This window comes from Temnothorax americanus, unplaced genomic scaffold (genome assembly GCF_048541705.1).
Source record: "Temnothorax americanus isolate GAGA-0224 unplaced genomic scaffold, ASM4854170v1 Scaffold150, whole genome shotgun sequence".
Taxonomy (NCBI): domain Eukaryota; kingdom Metazoa; phylum Arthropoda; class Insecta; order Hymenoptera; family Formicidae; genus Temnothorax; species Temnothorax americanus.
In genome coordinates this window covers 36,053-42,896 of record NW_027509287.1, presented here as the reverse complement: position 1 = coordinate 42,896, position 6,844 = coordinate 36,053, and the positions used below count along the sequence as shown (strand labels likewise).

At 33.5% G+C, this 6,844-nt stretch overlaps 1 long non-coding RNA gene across 1 annotated transcript; it reads left to right on the top strand.

Annotated features, from left to right (window-relative positions):
* Positions 1-2,547: 2,547 nt before the first annotated feature.
* LOC143895291 (uncharacterized) lies at positions 2,548-6,411 on the top strand. Its single transcript, XR_013256271.1, has 2 exons — positions 2,548-5,894; positions 6,097-6,411. It is a non-coding gene; the product is annotated as an uncharacterized LOC143895291 (long non-coding RNA).
* The last annotated feature ends 433 nt before the right edge of the window (positions 6,412-6,844 follow it).

Sequence of the window (6,844 nt, the reverse complement as noted above, 5' to 3'; positions counted from 1 at the left end):
GCAGCTCGGTATACACTTGTAACAGCTGATACATAAAAAAAAGGATTTTATTTTAAAATATCTTTAGTTTCAACGTGGAAACCTTGAAATGAGATTATATTGCGTACTTGAGCTCTTTGTACAGTGCAACCAAGTAAAAAACGTTGGAATTACTTGAAATTCTTATCAGAAAAATGTAGCAATATGTCATTTCAAGGTTTCCACGCTGAAAGATCAAGAATTACAACACAATATAGGGGCACGCTTCCGCCACGCAGCTCGGTATACACTTGTAACAGCTGATACATAAAAAAAAAGATTTGATTTTAAAATATCTTTAGTTTCAACGTGGAAACCTTGAAATGAGATTATATTGCGTACTTGAGCTCTTTGTACAGTGCAACCAAGTAATAAATTTTGAAATTACTCGAAATTCTTATCAGAAAAATCGAGCAATATGTCATTTCAAGGTTTCCACGCTGAAACCAAAGATCAAGAATTACAATGCAATATAAAGGCACGCTTCCGCCACGCAGCTCGGTATACACTTGTAACAGCTGATACATAAAAAAAAAAAGATTTCATTTTAAAATATCTTTAGTTTCAACGTGGAAACCTTGAAATGAGATTATATTGCGTACTTGAGCTCTTTGTACAGTGCAACCAAGTAAAAAACGTTGGAATTACTTGAAATTCTTATCAGAAAAATCGAGCATTATGTCATTTCAAGGTTTCCACGCTGAAAGATCAAGAATTACAACACAATATAGGGGCACGCTTCCGCCACGCAGCTCGGTATACACTTGTAACAGCTGATACATAAAAAAAAAAGATTTGATTTTAAAATATCTTGTTTCAACGTGGAAACCTTGAAATGAGATTATAATGCGTACTTGAGCTCTTTGTACATTGCAACCAAGTAATAAATTTTGAAATTACTCGAAATTCTTATCAGAAAAATCGAGCAATATGTCATTTCAAGGTTTCCACGCTGAAACTAAAGATCAAGAATTATAATGCAATATAAAGGCACAATACCGCCACGCAGCTCGGTATACACTTGTAACAGCTGATACATAAAAAAAAAAAGGATTCGATTTTAAAATATCTTTAGTTTCAACGTGGAAACCTTGAAATGAGATTATAATGCGTACTTGAGTTCTTTGTACAGTGCAACCAAGTAATAAATTTTGAAATTACTCGAAATTCTTATCAGAAAAATCGAGCAATATAATTTCATTTCAAGGTTTCCACGCTGAAACTAAAGATCAAGAATTACAACGTATAGGGGCATACTCCTGGCACGAATGTCGGTATATTTCCTGTCGTGTTCATGTATCCCGGTGGCGTGTATCCCGGTGGTGTGTATCCCGGAAGGGTGTATCCCAGGTGCGAGTATCCCGGGTGCATGTATCCCGGGTGCGTGTATCCCGGGTGCGAGTATCCCGGGTGCGTGTATTCCGGATGTGTGTATACCGGCGGCGTGTACGCTATCGGGGGCATGTGCACTGGTGGCACAGGCGGTGGCGTGTATATATTATATGTTGGTGGCGGCGGCGGTGGTGCGTACGCTGGCGGCGGCGGCGGCGGTGGTGTGTACGTTGGTGGTGGCGGCGGCGGTGGTGTGTACGTTGGTGGCGGCGGCGATGGTGTGCGATCACTGCACAACTACGAACTACGAACATATCACTCTCGACTAGTGAACACATGGAAGGAGTCGTGTACGTGTGCGCGCGAAGCGCTTCGCGCGCACACGTACACGACTCCTTCCATGTGTGCGCTGCCTTCTCCACGTGCTTGGCCGCTTGGAAACAGGCAGCGTCTCGATACTCGAAACAAAAAGCGAAATCTACCGTCCTACCCACATGTCGGTTGAAAACAAATAAATATCTCGAAATTTTTTTTAAAACGTATTCTTTATTCTCTTATAATGAAACGAGATAATATTTATAAGAAATGATATAAATAATAAAGAATAAGAAGTAAAAAAAAGAATATTCTATTATTTTAAATAATGCTTTTCCCTAATAATAAAAGATCGAAAGAGTATATATAATTTGATTAAAAATAATGCAGAGCGATTATATTCCTAATAAAATATTACATAATAAAATCAGACAGTGATAAATACTATATCGTTTCATTGTAAAAGAATAAAAAATACAAATTTTTGCATTGAAAAAAATTATATAGTTTTTTACGATTAAAGTTAATTACAAGGAGGGGATGTGTAATGGACTAATCACCGATTTTTATTCTCTCGCATTTGCAAGAATCTACATCGAAAATAAATCTATCCGTGTCGATCAGCTGAGTCAGAGCGAGAAGGAGGGAATAATATTCTCTCTTTCGCTCGCTCACTCGGCACGTTGAACTTGAACGCGGTCGCAGTGTTTGTAAATACACAGGATCGGTGGCATGCGGTAGCGTAGAAGAATAAAAGTAATATCTTTTTGTATAAATTTTACTTTTATTTCACAATTGTTGTATACGCGTGTCTAAATATGTGCTAAAGATTTATTTCACGTAGAAAATAAATACATAGATAATGTATTGTTTTCTACGTGAAATAAATATTTGCACGTATTTAGACACGCGTATATTTCAATGTATTTGCAACGATTGTGAAATAAAAGTAATATTTATATAAAAAATATTACTTCCACACGCTACCGTATACTATATACTATCGAATCCGATAACAAGTGCGGCCGCGGCTAAGTTCGGCGCGCCGAACGAGCGAGCGAGAGAATATCATTCTTTCCTTCTCGCTCTAACTCATTGTCAGCTGATGCGATCGACGTCGTATATACTCTCCATCTAGTCCTACGCGTATCCTAATATTAAATTACAGGAATATTTGTGTACATATATAGGCATTCTCGCTTAAATTTTCATGTTTGGATCCTGACCTACTTCAATGAGTTTGATAATTTTTTTAGAGAAATGTTCTGAAAAGGAGAAGACACGTATTTCTTTGTTTTGGCCTACGATCAATATATCCGGCCGTGTAATTATTGTGAAAACAGCATTTTTCGGTAACTGTTTTGTTTAAAACGATGTTGAAATGACTGAGATAAAATTTGTCATATTTAATATGATGTATATATTCTTTTTAATTTCTAAAGTTGTGTTATACGAAGAGGAAATAATCGTTTTCCATACAGTTCCTCATTTAAAATAAAAAACAAACTTTTAAAAAATTAAATTGGAAATAACGAAATTTTTTTCAAGCTGTTGGTTGGAGCATGGCAAGATTTTTTTCCGAGAAGTTCTACCTAATTGAAGTTTTCATAACCTCGAAAAAAACAAAGTGGTAGTATTATACCTTGAAATAACACCCTGTACATACTGTTTATACAATGCGTAATACTACAAAAAGGCGTGATATCTGTACAAAATTACCTTTTTTAAAAAAAGGTAAAGAAAGGCGCCAAGTACACGCATAGTAGTGTATATGTTGTTACCTCGAAAAAAACAGTGGTAGTATTATACCTTAAAAAAATCTAAGTAACTAATGGTAGACGTAATCTTTGTATCTTGAAAAATCTCGAAAAACCTAAACAGTAGTATCTTCACCTCGAAAAAAAAACAAAGTAGTAGTATTATACCTCGAAAAAACCTAAGTAACAAGTGGTAGACGTAATCTTTGTATCTCCAAAAATCTCGAAAAAACCTAAGCAGTAGTATTTTTACCTTAAAAAAATCTAAGTAACAAGTGGTAGACGTAATCTTTGTATCTTGAAAAATCTCGAAAAAACCTAAACAGTAGTATCTTTACCTCGAAAAAAAAACAAAGTAGTAGTATTATACCTCGAAAAAACCTAAGTAACAAGTGGTAGACGTAATCTTTGTATCTCCAAAAATCTCGAAAAAACCTAAGCAGTAGTATTTTTATTTCCAAAAAATTATTACTCAAGTGATACACATCACAAAATTACGTTACCTTATCAAAAAATGAGTCGCGCTTCAAGTGATCTATTATTATAATTACAAAAAAGAAATGATATCTTTTTTTAAATTACAGCGCCAATTACAGAGAACATACACTGAGAAAAAAAATTTGTCAATCCCAAGAAATATTTAGTCCGATACGTTCAACTGAACATTTTAGTTAGTTAACTAAACATTAGTTGAATTAATTAATTCTTGATTAAAGAAACGAAATAAATTGTTGAAACAACTAATATTTAGTTAACTAACTAAAATGTTTAGTTGAACGTATCGAACTAAATATTTCTTGGGATTAACAATCTTTTTTCTCAGTGTATTTTTTGAGATACAAAGATTACGTCTACCACTTGTTACTTAGGTTTTTTTGCGGTATAATATTGCTACTGCTTTTCTTCGATTAGAATAAAAAATTGAATCATGAAGAATTACACAGAGGTAACAGTACAAAATACAAATATTTTATTAAAATATTTAAACCCAACAAGGGAATACAAGGTATTTAAATACAAAGTTTATATATGTATTTTAAAAGATTTAATCGCATCGCAAAGAATTACAGAGGTAACAGTACAAAAAATAAAAATATTTTATTAAAATACATAAATTTTTCTTGTCAAAAAACTTGGCGCTGCTAGAGAGAGAGAGAAAGAGAGAGAGACCTTTTACAAATGTAGATATTACTTATTCTATACTTATTCTATACTTTTAATTCTAATCGCTTTAAAAATCTAAACTTATCCTAACTTATCCTATACTTAGTAATAAGCCGCATTATTCACCGTCACACACACACACACACACACACACACACACACACACACGCACACGCACACGCACGCGCACGCGCACGCGCACGCGCACGCGCACGCGCACGCGCACGCGCACGCGCACGCACACGCACACGCACACGCACACGCACACGCACACGCACACGCACACGCACACACACACACACACACACACACACACACACACACACACACACACACACACACACACACACACACACACATCGCCCACACCCACTCGCTCGCACACACACACACCAGGCTGACCTAATTTTGAGGTCTAGCAGCGCCAAGTTTTTTGACAAGAAAAATTTATGTATTTTAATAAAATATTTTTATTTTTTGTACTGTTACCTCTGTAATTCTTTGCGATGCGATTAAATCTTTTAAAATACATATATAAACTTTGTATTTAAATACCTTGTATTCCCTTGTTGGGTTTAAATATTTTAATAAAATATTTGTATTTTGTACTGTTACCTTTGTGTAATTCTTCATGATTCAATTTTTTATTCTAATCGAAGAAAAGCAGTAGTAATATTATACCGCAAAAAAACCTAAGTAACAAGTGGTAGACGTAATCTTTGTATCTCAAAAAATACACTGAGAAAAAAGATTGTTAATCCCAAGAAATATTTAGTTCGATACGTTCAACTAAACATTTTAGTTAGTTAACTAAATATTAGTTGTTTCAACAATTTATTTCGTTTCTTTAATCAAGAATTAATTAATTCAACTAATGTTTAGTTAACTAACTAAAATGTTCAGTTGAACGTATCGGACTAAATATTTCTTGGGATTGACAAATTTTTTTTCTCAGTGTATGTTCTCTGTAATTGGCGCTGTAATTTAAAAAAAGATATCATTTCTTTTTTGTAATTATAATAATAGATCACTTGAAGCGCGACTCATTTTTTGATAAGGTAACGTAATTTTGTGATGTGTATCACTTGAGTAATAATTTTTTGGAAATAAAAATACTACTGCTTAGGTTTTTTCGAGATTTTTGGAGATACAAAGATTACGTCTACCACTTGTTACTTAGGTTTTTTCGAGGTATAATACTACTACTTTGTTTTTTTTTCGAGGTGAAGATACTACTGTTTAGGTTTTTTCGAGATTTTTCAAGATACAAAGATTACGTCTACCACTTGTTACTTAGATTTTTTTAAGGTAAAAATACTACTGCTTAGGTTTTTTCGAGATTTTTGGAGATACAAAGATTACGTCTACCACTTGTTACTTAGGTTTTTTCGAGGTATAATACTACTACTTTGTTTTTTTTTTCGAGGTGAAGATACTACTGTTTAGGTTTTTCGAGATTTTTCAAAATACAAAGATTACGTCTACCACTAGTTACTTAGATTTTTTTAAGGTATAATACTACCACTGTTTTTTTTCGAGGTAACAACATATACACTACTATGCGTGTACTTGGCGCCTTTCTTTACCTTTTTTTAAAAAAGGTAATTTTGTACAGATATCACGCCTTTTTGTAGTATTACGCATTGTATAAACAGTATGTACAGGGTGTTATTTCGAGGTATAATACTACCACTTTGTTTTTTTCGAGGTAACAACATAATACATATGTACTACTATGCGTGTACTTGGCGCATTTTTTTACCTTTTTTTGAAAAAGGTAATTTTGTACGGATATCACGCCTTTTTGTAGTGTTACGCATCTTAATCTTAACAGAAAAAAATTACACCTTATAAAAAAATGTGTCTGAAGTTGTAAATATATATATATATATATACACATTGCCGGACATTGCTTTTATGTAAAATATGCATGTCTTACCAACTTTTTCCAAAAATAATATATAAATACCTTTAGCACCTGTAGGCCATCGTTTATTTTCTATAATTTTTCCATCATCAAATTCAATCCAAAATGTTTTTTCTCTACACATACTTGTATAATGACCATCTTCAATAGATGTACCCTGATGAAATATAGTATTCATTACTTTATACTGCTGTTTAGCTATCGATATCTTAGTTGTTGATATGCCAGTTAAATTAAATGTCTGTGGTATTTTCACTAATTTATTATTCTGTGACGAGAACAAAATTAAATGAATGATAACTATTTCTTTCGTCAACGTTAATTCATTTCT